The 16,792-nt window shown below is 40.0% G+C and overlaps 1 protein-coding gene across 5 annotated transcripts in view; it reads right to left on the bottom strand.

The window, feature by feature from the left end:
- The window catches only part of ZNF536 (zinc finger protein 536), a 443,894-nt gene that overhangs the window by 172,906 nt on the left and 254,196 nt on the right, over positions 1-16,792 (bottom strand). The gene's annotated exons all lie outside the window — the stretch shown is intronic.

The following is a 16,792-nucleotide window of genomic DNA, read 5'->3' as shown; positions in this document are numbered from 1 at the left end:
GCTAACACAACACAAAGCTAAACATGTCAATACTACACCTGTCTGTTTCATTCTTTAAATCTGACAGAATGCTGACAATTCATGTATTTTCTTGTTATTCTCTTAAATTATTTCATCTTCCCCATCGTCGTTTTAAGCAGCATATGGTACCTTTATACTGAACTGAATTAGACAAGAAAAGAAACAGCTGTGTCAGCAGCTGGTTTGATTTCTTCTTTTGCTTCATTCCTATTAAGTACTTTCTCATCCTAAAAAAAGTTTTGTTTTTTAAAGATTTTTTTTTTTGCTGCATTGAATTTGGTTCATTGTTAATCAATATGCAAAGATATACAGAACAAAATAGAAGTCCCTGTTGAAAGTTTTCAGTGCTGAGAAGACTATTATAATTATTACTACTACTAATGATAATAGATAGAATGTCAAGGAGATGGAGGAATTCTACATTCGTAATTCATTAAAAAGGATTGTGTTGGTTTTTTTAGAAAAAGGAGAGAGAGTAAGCACAAACGTAAATCTCTCACGGTAAAATCAAGGAGACTTAAAGGTACTCAAGAAATAATTGCACCCAATGTTTGTTCTAATTGTTTGAAATTACACTTGCGGCTGCCCACAAACCATAGCAAGTTATAGCTCTCTATGAGAATGCTGTCACTATTATATCACACAGGTGGGGGCAGATGATTCCTGGGTTGCGAATGTGAGAATTTTGTCCAGTCCAAAGCAGTTGATTTCCCAATATTTTATTTATTTATATATTGCATTTGTATGCCACCTTTTTCTCCAAGGAGCTACAAGTGGTGTACATGGCTCCACCCATCTCATTTAATCCCCCAAACAACCCTGTGAAGTAGGTTAGGCTGAGAGGCAGTGACTGGCCCAAGGCCATTCAATGAGCTTTATGGCCGAGTAGGGGTTTGAACCCAGGTCTCCCAAGTCCTGGTCCAACATGAACATAAGACTTCAGAAAATTAAATGATCAAGGCCTGAGACTGGCTGAGGCTGAAAGGAGCATGAAAAGGAAACCAAAAGCAGGTAATACCGCAGACTATTGAATACAGCTTAGTGGCCAAGCCACTTGCATGCAAAAGTCCTTGGCTGAACCACCATGATCTCCATGGTGGTTGGTAAAGATTCTGGCCTCAAAACTTGGAAGCTGGCTGCTAGTCAGTGTAGGCCAGTGGTGGCAAGCCTTTGGTCCCCCAGATGTTGCTGGACTACAACTCCCATCATTCCTGACCATTGGCTGAGCTAAGGGGAGTTGGCATCCAACAATGTCAGGACAACCACAGGTTACTCATCCATAGAGTAGACAGTACGGAGCTGGTTGGATCAATGATCCAGCTCACCTTCTATGACGGGAGTTGTCTTCATAATCCCAGAGAATGTCCATGGTAATTTACCTGGACACTTAAGCCTGAATAAAAACCTCACTGTGCCAATGGGAAGATTCCAAATGGATTTTCCCTAGGCCTCCAGAGATAGATACCCCACATAGGGTTGGGGGCACTTTCCCTCTAGTTCTTTCCACTGAATTTTCAGCTGTGTCTGAATTAATTCATCTCATTCTGAAAATGGGAAAGGAGAACGCTAAGAAGTGTCTTTTCTTCTGAAAGTGCTGGTGTGCTGGTGGTGATTTTCTCACCTGTGTGTTCAGAAGTAATCAAGAGGAATATGTGACAGTCCCTGAAGAAGAGAAGGGGGTGAGAGCAGCGTGCTTTGGTTGCAGGTGGGTTTTTTATATATTTTAGTTGTGGATATGCAAAGTTTTCTTTTGTGTTTGTTTTCCACTAGGACTGTGAAGGCTTTCTATTGCATCATTTTTCATTGGCAATGTTAGCAATAGGAAATTCATCAAATAGCCTAGAAGAGAGTGGGGTGACCCTATTACCCAGGAAGAGGTGGGATGAGGGAGGTTTTTTTTGAGGTGGGTTGAAGAATAGAACAGTTAGACATTATGTGCCTTTTCACTCTTCTGGGTTTTGTTTTCTGAAAGGTTCCTTGTAGGCTTAACCAGTTTGTCCACAGGTCTGTTCCTGAATTCCAGGTTGAGTCAAAATAGATTAAAGGTAAAGGTAAAGGTACCCCTAGAGTCGTGACCGACTCTAGGGTTGCGCGCTCATCTCGCTCAAGAGGCCAGGAGCCGGCGCCGTCCGAAGACACTTCCGGGTCACGTGGCCAGCGTGATGAAGCTGCTCTGGTGAGCCAGCACCAGCGCAGCACACGGAAAAGCCGTTTACCTTCCCAGTAGAAAGCGGTACCTATTTATCTACTTGCACTTAGGGGTGCTTTCGAACTGCTAGGTGGGCAGGAGCTGGGACTGAATGACGGGAGCTCACCCCGCCGCGGGAATTCGAACCGCCGACCTTACGATCAGCAAGTCCTAGGCACTGAGGTTTTACCCACAGCGCCACCCGCATCCCTCAAAATAGATTATCTATGATTTAATCATAAGTGAGGAGGCCAACTTGCTTTGCATCCCTGAGACCTGGGTCAAGAGAGCTTGGAGGAGTTAGTCTCTCCCAGCTCTGCCTTTCTGGGTCCTCAGTACAGCGCCAGGAGAAGAATGGTTGCTATAATTATTCGCATTCTTTTTGAAATCCTTGAAAATTCATCAGCATTTTAGTGCGAATCTCTCCTAATATATACACATATCTGCAAAGCAACTTCCCCTCAAATAAAGAATTTGTGTGTGCTGTTTGCACTAATTTGTGCATTAATATGCATACTTGACCCTAGTCCATGCATTTTTGCACAAATCACTTTGCTGGAGAACTGCATTGCAAAATTCAGAGAAGTGCACATTTCGAAGGACAGCTGTATTGCATTTCACATATTGGATCAGAAAGTGCGAATTAGGTGGGCTCCCCATTAAATGTGAACTGAATCCCTAACTGGAGATGTATTTAGAGTGACACCAAACGACAGGAATGAGTCAAGGCATGAAGGGGGTGGGGGTGGGGGTGGGAAGTCGAACCTCTGCCTTGAACCAGAGAGAGAGAGAAATAGTTACAAGAAATACAGCAAAGGGATACTTATGTGGACTTAATGGATAGGTTTCTTAAATAACAAATTTAAATGAAAACAAATGCCTTTCCAGTTATGTCATGTGCTTAAAACACCTACTGAAGGAATCACAGATAGTCATGAACTTTTGCTGAACAAGAATAAGTTTAGGTTTGTTTTTTAAGATAAAAGTGAACAAGTTAATAAAATAAATATATGGCTGATTAAGATTCTCTGAGTGTTCTGCTTGAAATGCTAGCCAGTTATAACACAAAGTATATGTTAGAAAGCTAGCAACAGACATTTTTAATTATTCACAGGATTTAAGAGTAACATAATGCAGAATCTATGTGGTCTTTCAAGCAGACATGGAGAGAGGCTATTTTATATTTCTCAATTCCTCAAGGACTTCTAATTGTCACAGTATTTACACAGTATTGCATATGGAATTCAAGAGAGAAAATTACGCTAAGATGCAAAACTGGGATATAGGAAGCATATATGTGGTGCAAAACTATGCCTGTGTGAAGGCAATTTTATATATATATATATTGACTGTGATAAACAGAGTGCAAAAAAGGCGGACACCCCATATCAACAGATAGCTAAAGCTAACAAGCCACTCATGATGAATTTACAGAATAAAAGTACTAGTTATGTTTTGCTAGATGTCATTCTTAATGACAGCTTGTTAGACATTTCTCTTTTATCTTTCTATCTAGGGTATGTGTGGCCCAATAAAAAAAGAATAAATTTGTAAGATAAACAGCTCGCTTTGCAGATTTAAGAGACTAATTTTCACTTTACACAAAACTGATTCCCCCCCCCTCCCCTCTTCTTCTTTTGGTGAAGCTAGAAGGCTGTGGAGTTTAAAACTAATCCCTCCAAAAAAGCAAACTGAAAACAACAAGGCCGCGCAACGTGTGGGTGGTCTGAAGAGTTGTCCTTTAGATTTAAGTAGACATACAGTAGATAGCTCCTCTAGTGGGGCCATACCTATAAGGACTTTTTTTTCCCACAGAGAGCACATTCATGAGGTTTTAAAGCTGTGTTGAGGGCTTTCTTTTGGCCTGTCTCTCTGACTCTCTTTCACATAAATACACCCCCTTCTCTAAACTGCTGGAAGTTGCAGCTACCTGAATGAATAGCTCTACATGGTCAATGAATACTACAGGTTTGAAACTTTTCATCATTCTCTTTCCACAGAACTCAGTTCTTTCACTCCCAATATTCAATTTATTTATGATGTGCTTCATTTATTGTTTATGACTACTTTTGTAATTCTGTAAATCATTTCATGTTGTAAGCTGCTTTGAGCATGGTTCTAAGTACAGAAAGGTGGCATACAAATCAGATGATAAAGATGTTGATGTTGTTGATGATGATGATGATTTGTGTTGTAATTCTAAACACAGCTACAAGGAAGTAAGCCCCCATTGAACAAAGCGGGACATATTTCTGAATAAGCAGGTATAGGATTGCACTCTTATTTAAGTAATTCAGGCAGCAATTTTAAATACCCTTACTAACACAGTGCGAGCTATTCCAAGAAAATATCCATGTATCAGCACAGGGGTGTTTAAAGCCTCTGTAAAATATGTTTAAAATATGAACAGGCAATAATACAAACAGAAACATACAAAGCAACTAGTATTAGATTAGCAACTGAGGTGTCTCAAGGCCTTTCCATTCCTTCCAGGCACTGGCGGAGGAAGAGGCGTGCAGGGGGAGCGCACCGCCCCTGGCAGCGCACCATCGTGGCTGCCTCCCACCCGCGCTGGGCACCATGCGCCCCATGGGCGGCATGCCACGCCCCTATAGGTGGAGCGCCAAGCCCCTGGGGTGCACGCCAGCCCAGCCCCGCCTGCTCTCCACCCCCCGGTGCCAGAGCATGAAGCTCCACCACTGCTTCCAGGAGCTTCCTTGAATGCATCGAAAGAACTTACTGCAGCATCAGTGCAGGACAGGGATATTTGAAATGTTCGTTTGATCTTCTAAACCTCAACTCTTTGAAATGTTAAATCATTATTTCCTAGTTTTGTCATATAGCGTAGACCGGCATGATCTGCAAGCAACAAAACTGAATAGAGACAACTGTCTTGATAATACCCCCCCCCCCCTTATTATTTTTTGCAAGTCAATTCACCACACAGAACTGGTGAGCCGTATTTGGCTTGGTTGATCACCAGTTGGGCAGGCCTAATGTAATGGGCACTAGAGAAAAGACCGTATTGATTAGTTTGTTAAACACTCCCTGCCCTCAAACAAGGTAAGGAATAAAGGGGAAGAGCCGCATAGTCAAAATGTAAATCAAGCACACAAAAGCAAACAAATGAAACTCTTCAGTGGTCTTGCAACTATAGTCATAACACAGGAAGCAAATAGAATTGAGCAGATGTCCCAAGATTAGACTGTACTATACTTGAACTGAATTCATAATTATACAAAATTGGGCCCCTAATGTGGTATTGTGTGGGGATGTCCCTGCATTGAGGTAGAAGACTCTCATTATGCTTCTTCGGCATTTCCCACAGCTCAAGATATTTTGGTTGTTCCCTCATCACAAGACTTGGTGACAGATCTGGATTACAGGCAGCTGGGGCAATATAAGGAGCCAAGTAATATTTGTACAGTGGGCATTATAAGGAGCAGGCTGTAGGATAGCAGGAGTACATTAAGCTCTATGGGAGTATGATTGCAACAGCTTAGGAATGTTCATGAACAAACATACACAGTAGAAAAACCATGTTTGTGGGTCAAAGACCTGTGGGATTTGAGATTTTGAGGACCCTCAAGTTATAATTGATAGAAGTTGGCATTGAGTGTGGAATATCCAAGTTCATTTCCTTCTACTATGTTTTTGAGATCAAAATTATAATGAAATGAAATGAAAATGAAAATAATGAAATGAAAAGTCTTTTCTGGGTAGAAATGAAAAATTATATAGCCTTTTCAACTTTAGAAATATTGATTAGGCTCTTCTTCAAGTTGCAGGTAGTGATGAAAGAGGAAGTATGAGTGACTCATTCACCCTTTTCCTTCTTTTGACTTGCAAAGGATGAGCCACACACAAACCTTGTGGGCATAAAGCAAAAGTGTTTCACGCCAAATAATGGATTCGTAAGAAGTGAAGGTTCTTCCTCATTAGCCACTTTCAGTAACATGTGAAAGAGATAAAGTTATTATGAAATGTCAGATCTTGAAAAATCTAAGAAGTCATAATTTTGTTATTTTCACTATTATATTTAGTGGTACATAAACATTATTCACAAAATTATGAAAGATATAAGTTCTAAGGGATAGACACTGGGTGAGATCCAACACAATTTTGTGCAAGATGCTTGAATCCTGACATTGCTGCATAAGCAGGAATGCATGAACGGTCAGCAGTTGTGCTAGGGGTTGTGCAACATCTTTTACAAACACAAGATACTTGTTGGATTCAGGAATCCTGCTACACTAAGAATGTGACTCCTGTTGGCAGAATGGCTGTTGTACAAATAGGCTGGATATTGCACACTATCAATTAATAATAATAATAATAATAATAATAATAATAATAATAATAATAATTATTTATACCCTCCCATCTGGCCGGGTTTCCCCAGCCACTCTGGGGAAGATTAAAATACATTAAAACATTAGTCATTAAAAACTTCCCTAAACAGGGCTGCCTTCAGATGTCTTCTAGATGTCAGATAGTTGTTTACTTCTTTGACATCTCTTTGACATTTCTTTGACAAGGGAGGGCGTTCCACAGGGTGGGTGCTACTACCGAGAAGAGTACTACCGAGAATGCCTGGTTCCCTGTAACCTCACTTTTTGCAAAGAGGGAACCACCAGTAGGTCCTCGGCGCAGGACCTCAGTGTCTGGGCTGAACAATGGGGGTGGAGACGCTCCTTTAGATATACTGAGCCGAGGATGTTTAGGGTTTTAAAGGTCAGCACCAACACTTTGAATTGTGCTTGGAAACGTACTGGGAGCCAATGTAGGTCTTTCAGGACAGTGTGGAAAGTACAAATTAGACTACGTACAAATTAGCAGTTTATAATGCAGTGAGGTCATTCTGCCCACCCCCTATGTATTTTAAGTAGTGTTTTATATGTTGCTGTAAACACCAGAGAAAGAGCAGACATGTCTTCACCTGATGTGCATTGCCTCGGCCTACAACCCCCCCAAAACCCCTACTCAATGAAGCTGTCATCTGGGCATGCACAATGGATGTCTCAAACGTGCACACCTCAGCTTATTGACAGTTTACATTTTCAGATTGTATGGAAGCTGGTTTTAGGGGAAACGCATCACACAGCAGTATTTCTCAAGAAACTAGTCTATCTATGGATTGTGGCTAACCTCATGTGTACATGGCTTCAAACACCAGTGTTGGGAGTGCACTGGAGCAAGAGTAAATGAGAACATGTACACAGCCTTAGTTATAATGATAATACACAACCTTGAAAAATCATATAACACTGGTTGGATGTATTGAACAGCAAAAAAATGTGCTTTTAGCTGCTGTTTGAAATCTAAAAATGTTCCATCGCCTCCATTTTTTCAAGTCAGAGTTACTTGCTCATAACTAATGCTTTTGGTACTTAACAAGCGACCTTATATTAAATATTCTGAAAAAGACACAAGCATTTTGGGCCTTTTAACAACTTGCTGCCTTTGTTATTTTATCAAAGGATTTAGGGTGCTTTTTTAAAGTGACCATGTATGGTCATGCTACACTGTTAAGCATTAATATGGATCGGCAAAGAATTTGTTGAAACAAAGAGCTATTTTAGAGTCGATTTGGAACAGAGCCCTGCCAATGAGGAGAAAATAGCTCTGTCCTGTTTGTGTAATTAGAAATGAAGATTATACGAAAATGCTCTTTTGGTAAGTGAAAAATATAGACTTCAGATTTTCCTGTTAGTCACTTGAATGGCACAGGCAAACAAAAGATCCAGACTGCATTGCTTTTCAGAGGAGTGCATTCTGAGTGAGTATGTCAGATATACTAGCTTTGAAAACACATCCGATTTAAGGAAGGGGAAGCATGGGACTTTCCATATAGAAAAACCACTCATGGAAGCCCAGGGCAGCAGCAGCAACATAGAAGCCTCAAATAATCATAGTCAATACTCTCAGGCTGCAAGTGAGCTAAGAGTTTTCTCATGCATGAGGAAAAGGAAGTTGGAAACATTCTAAACAATTTATCAGTAACTGGGAAAGCAAGACTTGCTGAATGAAGGATGCAGTTATGTATTTACTGGTATAGCAAATACTCAACGAGGCAGGGTTTTTCATACTCCATGCCTCTTAATTCACTGCACTGCTGGCCTTTATGCATAAAGGTCCTACTCTAATGGAACAGACCTTGCAAATATATTTCCAAGCTGATGCCAACCTTATCTACCAGGTAGAACTCACTATGAAAAAGTCTCCTATCCACACACAGACACCAATACATTTTTGTTTAATGAAAGCAGCTTAAGGCAACAGAACTGTAACTCAGGAGAGTCCTATTCAAAAGGTCTCATCCACAAACTAGTGTGTGCATGGGGAAGTGGGACCTCATCTCATGGCTCTGCCCTGATGCCATGCCCTTTGTTGTTGGGAACTTCTGTGTACACCCACAGGCTTCCACATGATCTGGAATAGTGTGGAAACAATATACACACAACTATTGGGAACAGCACACTAAAATCATCCACCCACCTACACAAATGTGTGGAGGAAAGCAGCTGAAAAGGCCTAAAAAGTCTTTTTCATGATTCTCTTGGGTAATTTGCTAGATCTGAAGCACTTCTTTGCAAATTTCAGGTGCTGTACTATGTCTTAGTCCAGGCATAGGCAAACTCAGCCCTCCAAATGTTTTGGGACTACAACTCCCATCATCCCTGGCCACTGGTCCTGTTAGCTAGGGATGATGGGAGTTGTAGTCTCAAATCATCTGGAGGACTGAGTTTGCCTATGCCTATCTTAGTCAAAAGACTGAGAATTGGAAAGTAACCTGAATTGCCCAGAATAATATCGATTGTATGAGATTTGCAAGAGATATCCTTTTGTGTTGAACAAACTCCAGGAGTGGGGTGGCTAAAAAGACCTGATGCATCAATTTGATCTGGTAGTAAGGTAGCTTAAACAGTACCAACAGCTACTTGCTGCTTCTACAGCAACATTTTGGGCATGGGTCTTCTAGTCGGATCCTATGAGCCACTGTGCAACTGACAGAATTGAGGTTAAGTGAGTAAAAGTGGACAACATGTATTATAAATTGTAATCTGTTGGCTTGTTTCATGGTCAAGTTGCCAAGCAGTTTCAGATGACTTTTCAAAATTTAGTCTCCCCAAAGTCTGGAATACACAATTGACCCTTAACGTAACTTGCAGGTGATGGCCTTTGCCCCTTTGACTGAACTGTAAACACTGGATTCTGCTGCATAGTGATCTGAAAGTATCACCAAACGAAAAATGTAAGCTGGCTTCACTTGAAGTTGTGCTCCTGTTCATCATGGAAGGGTTTGTGCAGGATAGAGGGTAGGGAGGATGTAAAGGCAAATGATAACCCATGCCCCTCCCAATTTCTTTTAAGTATGTGAAAATCCAATCATTATTATAATTCAGAAACCAGATGCCACCCCTCCTCTCCCATTCTCCAATTCATTTTGCTTTAAGGTGTGCGGCAAAGTGCAAAAAATCATTTGTAACTTTTTTATTCAAAAAAGAAAAACAAAGCTTTGCTGTGTATACACCATACATTTAAAGCACATTTCAGCTCCTAAAGAACACTGGGAACTGAGCTCTTTAAGTGGTAAAGAGCTACAATTCCCAGCACCTAGAAGAAACTGCAGTTCCCAGGATTAATTTTTTTTTGGGGGGGGGTGTCTTGAAATGTGTGTAAATGCATGGTGTTGGCGCAACCATGGTCCCTTAAGGAACAAACCATGTTCTGAAAATTGTGCCTGCTGAAACGAAAATTATTGTTCCTAGCCCTGCTGAAATTGCTGTATTCTTTTTAAAGCAAACAAACAAAAGCCTCCTTAAACACCTTACAATACTATCCATTTAACAGTTTGGCAGAAGGAAAGTCCCTCATGAACACTGGCCTGTGTCTTTCTCTTTAACCAGCTGAGTGATCGGAGCTTTTAATATAGCTGTTCCAATTATTGTAAAAGTCATCTAGTACCTTATAACCACAAATATTGACAGTTTATTGCACAACACATCCATGACATTTGAAGGTCACATCATACATAATACATACTCTTTTATAAAAGTGTCTAGAACAAAGAGATACATGATCAGCAATTACATTGTACTAGTTTTTGTTAGTGGTTTAGTTGTATTTAAAGAAAGAAATATATGCACTGTACAAAAAGCATGAAGTCTTATTAATTAACACAAGGCAACCATTTTGTATAAATAATTTCAATCAACAATACTTTGCTTAAGAAGACATAGATGGAAGGAAAGAAAGAAAAAGAAAAAGAAAACAAACTTGCCCTACCCTCTAACCACTCATTGATAGGCTTAACTCTACATGGTGGGAATGAACCTCAAGTAAGGTCTAATTGATTCTCCCCCCCTCCCCCGATATATTTCAAGGAAACCAGAGTATTGGTCTTGAGACAAAGTGGGAGAAAGTGCAGTGCCTGAGCCATTTCTGAGAACTTAAACAACTTGAGTCATAGACTCATGGCACAAATTTGCGTAAAATTTGCATATAATACTGTATTTTTTCGTGTATTAGACAAGGTTGCCCAATACATGGATAGTGGCATGGGGGGGGGAGCGGCGCGCCCACCAGCCAGCCGATTGGTGGGAGTGCAATTGCCCCCATGCCACTGTGCGCAGGAAACGTTCTAGGGAGTGTTTCCTGCCCGCAGCTGCGTTGAGGGAGAAGCTCAACAACTTTGGGCCATCTCCCCTCATTTTCTTAAAATTGAGTCCCCCAAAATGGGGTGGTCTTATACATGGGAACGTCTTATAGACAGAAAAATACGGTAATTTGAGATTTAAAAATTGGGCTGACTTCAGAGGGAAACAGGCTAACAAATTCTGGCTCTTGCTTTCAGGACTTTCTCTGAACTATGAGGTGCCAATAGAGTTTTCTGAATTGTGCCCTGTGTCACATCTGCAATCTGTTGCAACAGCTACTGCTGTTGTACACAGACACACACACACACCTACCTTTGTCCAAGAACTAATATTAATATGACTTCTCTCTCTTTCTGGGACTCACTGGCACTTTGTTTTGCAATGTACCAACTGCTCTGAAAGCAAAGTCTGTATAAAATTAATCTGAGAAAAAGGAGGAAGGGTATAGAGACCCTGCACCTCACACAAAAGACCCCTGGGCCACCCTTACCTGCCTAGAGATGGTGAATCTGTCTTTGATTTCTCATCATTCCAATATTAAATTCGGTTCTCCACATTTGCACATCAGTTTGAGGTTTTTTTTTTTAAAGTTCTCATGAAAATTCATCAGAACTTTCGGACGAATTCCTCCTCCTACACTGATGATGATATGCAATTTTGCCTCGCACACACATTTTTGCAAAGCAGTTTCCCTCCAATATAATCCATTTGTATATGTTATTTTCACTTGGAAATGCACACTTTGGTCTATGCATTTTTGTACAGATTACTTGGGTGGAGAACTGCATTGCAAAATTCAGAGAAGCACAACTGTTAAATGATGGCTGTGTTCCGGTTCCTGTATTGTTTCTGAAAGTACAAATTAGGCAGGGTCTGCCTTTAAATGTCTCCTCTATTGCTACCCTGCCTCATGTTCCTAGAACGTGTCCTCACCCTACATTCCAAATTTCCATATAGACCACAAGATCCATGGCACTCAGAGCTGATTAAAACTTTGAAACCCTGACTTACGCATTCAGAGAAGTGGCTTTCAAATATTATGTCTCCTGCACTACCATGCAGAAGCACTTTTCAGCAGCCTTCAAATGGGGGCTGTAATATTTAAAAATCAGTTTCTACAGATTGACAGTAGCATTTTAAAAAGATGTCAGGGGTTGACACAAGCAAATTCTGACGACACAAACAAATTCTGATGAAAGCACCATGTTTGGTTGCTTTCCTATCAGAGAATGATTCTAGCCACAAAAACTTGTTATATAAGGATGATGATATCCATCACTTCATTATTATGCATTTCCAGAATATCCTAAAATAAAGAGCAGGTTAGAAATGCAGGAATCTTGTTCTAGTAAGACAGCTATGTTTTCTAACGTAAAAGCCTTGTAGATAATTCAAATATAGGGATCTTGGGATCCCTGGTGAATTTCTTAACTTTCTTTATGGAACTTTGGATGATGTTCAACTACATTTTACTGAAAGTAGATGCATTGGAATGAATGCCCCTAACTAAGTAATGTTTATTAATTTTAATGGGTGTACTCTCAGTAAAACGTAAGTTGAATGGCGCCCTTTGTTACCAATCAATAGGGAGAATGGATGCAGTTTTTTAAACGGAAGTTTTATAGAAGTCAAAGTTATTATTCAAGATATTGAGTCAGATAAAAAGGCATATGACCGTAATTAATTCTGACTCAATTTAGCTTTCTTGGAAAGTGTGACTGAATAGCTATCACCTTTCTGAGGATGTCCATTTATAATCACCGAACAGAGGATTTGGCTGCTGCTGCAACAGTGCTTTGGAATTTAAGTCTGGTTGTCAATAAACTCATGCAGCTTCCTGACAAGTGGCAAGTGAACTTCAAGCCTCCTAATTAACCCCCTATGCTCATTTATTCGGGAAGAAAAAATAAAATAAAGGGTTACAATTTTGTCTGCTGCAACCAAAGTTCTTCTGGAAAGAAACTTTCTAATTTCCATGAGAGTCAGCTTGGTTTCTTGCCAGACTCCCTTCTCCAAATTTCAGATTCACTTGGGATGGTTTTGATCAACAGGTTGAATGTGAAGAAGCAGCTTGATTATTGCCTAGATAAGGCTAGTCCTTCCCGTACTTCATCCAGATTGTTTATTTCATTTGGAGAAAATTCCAGTGGGGGGATCTCTCTCAGTGCAGAAGCTGTCCAAACGGATCATCTTTTGTACTCTGAAGTGTTATTTGAAAGCAGGTGTTTGGGTACCAGATGGCTTTAAAGCCCATACCACTAGGGTTATAGCAGCTTCTGCAGCTTATCTGTGACATATTCACATCACAGTCATTTGCAGAGTGGCTACCATGGAGCTTCATAAATACTACTTCTTATTTTTCACCCAGCATTGTTCTCTTGATGCCAAGGCTAGATCAGATACCAAATTTGGAAGAGTTGCCTTACAGAAGTCCCTCTTTAATTAAGTCCTTGATGTCCTACTACCGGGATGCATGTCTGCTGCTGATTAATCCCAAAAAAACAAAAAACAAAAGGGAGATTCACAAGGGAGAGAAATATGCCATTCACATCAAGTATCATAACAACATACAAGGATTCTGGGAACAAATAGCCGGTTCTAACCTTGGGCCCTATCTGCACTATACATTTAAAGCGGTGTCATGTCACTTTAAACAGTCATGCCTTCCCCTAAAGAATCCTGGTTACTGTAGCTTGTTGAGGGAGATGAAAGTTGTTAGGAGACCCCTATTCTCCTCACAGAGCTATAGTTCGCAGAGTGGCTTAGCAATCAATCCCTCTTTCCAGGGAACTCTGGGAATTGTAGCTATGTGAAGGAAATAGTTCATCCAACTATCCCCCAGACCCCAAAGTCTCATTTCTGGTTAATTACCATTTGGATTTAGCCTTTTCGCCACCAACTGAGCAATGTCACATACAGGATGGTCGGACTTGCAGAAGAACAATTACTTAAAATAATGCCTGATACACCTCCCAGTTTAAGAAGCTACAGCGAATTTGTAAGTGCATACAAGATGATACAATATGAATAGTATTGATAGGAATAACACATCTTCATCAAGATATGATATGGCTGAGTCAAAATAGCTGCCACAAATTTTCCACTCTATTTGCAGTAGGTGAATTTAGGAGAAATTCTCCAATACTTGGGGGCGAGGAAGAAAATTCCCAGAAAATTGTCTTCTGAGGAAATTTCTCCTTGGCTATACTGTTAGCTTACAAAAAAGGGTGGAAGAAACAATGGGCTAAAAGAGGAGGGCTGGAATCTATGTTTCTTACAACAATATTAAAATGTATTTGATGGATCCATAATTGCACCCACAATTTGACCATATTCACAAATAGTAAAATTGGGGAGGATGCTGCTGAATATTCTCAGAAGTTATTCTGCATCTCAAAGGGAGCTTGGAAAAAAGAGAAAATTATAAGAAAACCTAACTTTTTAGCTACATTTTGGCCTAGTTCTAATATGGGTGGCAGCTTTGATGCTTGACTTGATTCCACTCTCTTGGAGCATTTTCACTGGAATTAAATAGACTTAACAAGAGCTGGAGGAAGATCATTCATGAGAGGCTAAACAACATAATTTGACTAGAAATTTGAATTCTGCAAGAATTCAGCCGTCTCTGTTGGCAGGAACAAATGAATTAGATTCACACTGGAGTATTTTATTTTATTTTTATTTTTTTGCTAATTTGGGCACATAGGTATGAAGATGAGGAAATAAGTGGCCTCAATAGCATTGGGATTTATATCCCCCTCACCCCAAGTATATCTACACCATTTTATGAGCAACAAATGAAAACATAAAACATGCTATTTTCAAAGTATCACAAGGACTGCTTTGCAGATACAGTCAATTTCCTGCAGCAATTATAGGAGTGAATTTTAAATCTAATAATGTATGCTGATGTTTGTCAGTCAGCCTAATTGCATATACTTCTAGTGTATCCAGCCACTAAAACAGTAGCTTTTATCTCAGCCTGCGCACATGCACACACACTCAGGCGCACACACACCAGTATATATTTATTGACAGATACACACAGGTATGAAGGACTGGGTACTTCATCCATCTTGCTGGCTCAGTCAGGCACCTGGGTGTATAGCAGAGGGCATGTGTTTCTCTTTCCATGGAACCTTATTCTACATCCACCCTTGACAGAACTGGCAATCTGAAGGCAAAAGCCAACTCTGACTACCAAGGGAAACAAGCGGATGAGCAAGAAAGAAATTCAATTTACTGGTGAACCTACCTAGTTCACACTTTCTGGAATAATACAAGAAATTTGCACTCTCTGAATTTCACAAGATAATTCTCCAGCCAAGTAAAGTGTACAAAAACGCATGTACTAGGGCAAAATGTGCATAGTGGTGCATGTATTAGTAAAAAATAATATAGAAAAAATGCATTACATTTCTGGAAATAGCTCTGCAAAAAATGTGTATATAAGGCAAAATTCATTTTTAAAGAAATGTGTATTTTAGGAAAAAAATGCACTAAAATCCTGATGAATTTTCATAAAGTTTTCTTTTTAAAAAAAATCTAAACTGATGTGGAAATGTGGAGAATCAAAATTAGGATTGGAAAAATGTGATACAGAGGGAAACTTGGCATTGATTCAAGTGTAAAGTAGCTCAAAGTGCAGTGCCAAACCTAGGATGTGCTTTCTAGCTCCAGTTTTGATCCTACAGGCCTCTGGTATTATCTAACAGCTGCTGACGTCTGGTACCAACGTCTGGTAGCCTATAGAACTGGTGCAGCAAAGAACAGATCTTTCACTTAATATAGGACACTTTCCAGCTAAAGTTTGGGATGTTAAGTACCTAAGAACACAAGAATATCCTGCTTAATTAGGCCAATGGCTCATCTAGTCCAGCATGCTGCTCTCACAGTGGACAAATGGATGCCTGTAGATATCTCAGAAGTTTGATCCAAGCTCAGAAGAACGCTCCCAACTTGTGATTCCCAGAAATTGGCATTCAGGGGCATATTGCCATCCACAAAGTCTCATTGACTTTAATGGGAAAGTTGGGAAGATACTTAACATCCCTTCCACTGAAGGTAACTGGAATTAAGACTTATCATTTGAGTTTAATAGTATCCATAGTTAAATTATTCCTTCATTGACTCGTAAACTCTGGATTCAAATTTTAACCAGCCCTGTTATGTATTGGGGTGTCCTAAATGACCCTAAAGTGGTACAATTTGTAAAACATTTTTCACTAATCTGTGTCATATCATACTTAATATATTATCCCCTTCTGATTATTGTGGGATTGATTGACTGGTGTACTTCCCTTCCTCCCAAAGGAGTCCAGGGCAGCAAACAACAGGAAATTGAATAATAAAAACAATTCTGGTGCAGATTGGGAAAGGTTTCTCTTTTGAAGTCCTGGTGGAAGAGGAAGGTCTTCAGAAACTGCTGAAAAGGCAACAGAGACGGTGCCTGTCTAATGTCTGTCAAGAGGTGGGAATTCCAAGGGGTTGGGGCCATCACACATGTATGATGTTGTTGTTCCAGTAGCAAACGTAAGGGTATACTAAGCTTTCAAGAAACACACTGGGTGGTTTTATTTATTTTTAACATTACAAGGTCAGGAAGGTCACACATTAAAGAGCAAACCAAAAGACCTGAGGTCCACAAGGACAATCATCAAGGTCAGCTACAGGAGAGAGGAACTAAAACAAAGGTCAGGCAGGCCACGTCCAGGAAGGTTAGGAAGGCAACATATTCAGAAGGTAGCCAAAAGGAAAATCAGGACAGTAACACTGTTGGGGCAATGTGACAAAACACAGGAGGATAAGGAAGGTATTTCCAGGATTTGTTGTGATTATAAATAATGTATAAGTAATTTGAAAATGGCAATTTACCTGACAAGATTTACTTCGCAGAATTTACCTTTTGCAAGTTATTGTTTCC

This window comes from Podarcis raffonei, chromosome 8 (genome assembly GCF_027172205.1).
Source record: "Podarcis raffonei isolate rPodRaf1 chromosome 8, rPodRaf1.pri, whole genome shotgun sequence".
NCBI classification, from domain to species: Eukaryota; Metazoa; Chordata; class Lepidosauria; order Squamata; family Lacertidae; genus Podarcis; species Podarcis raffonei.
This window is presented reverse-complemented; position numbering and strand designations above follow the sequence as displayed.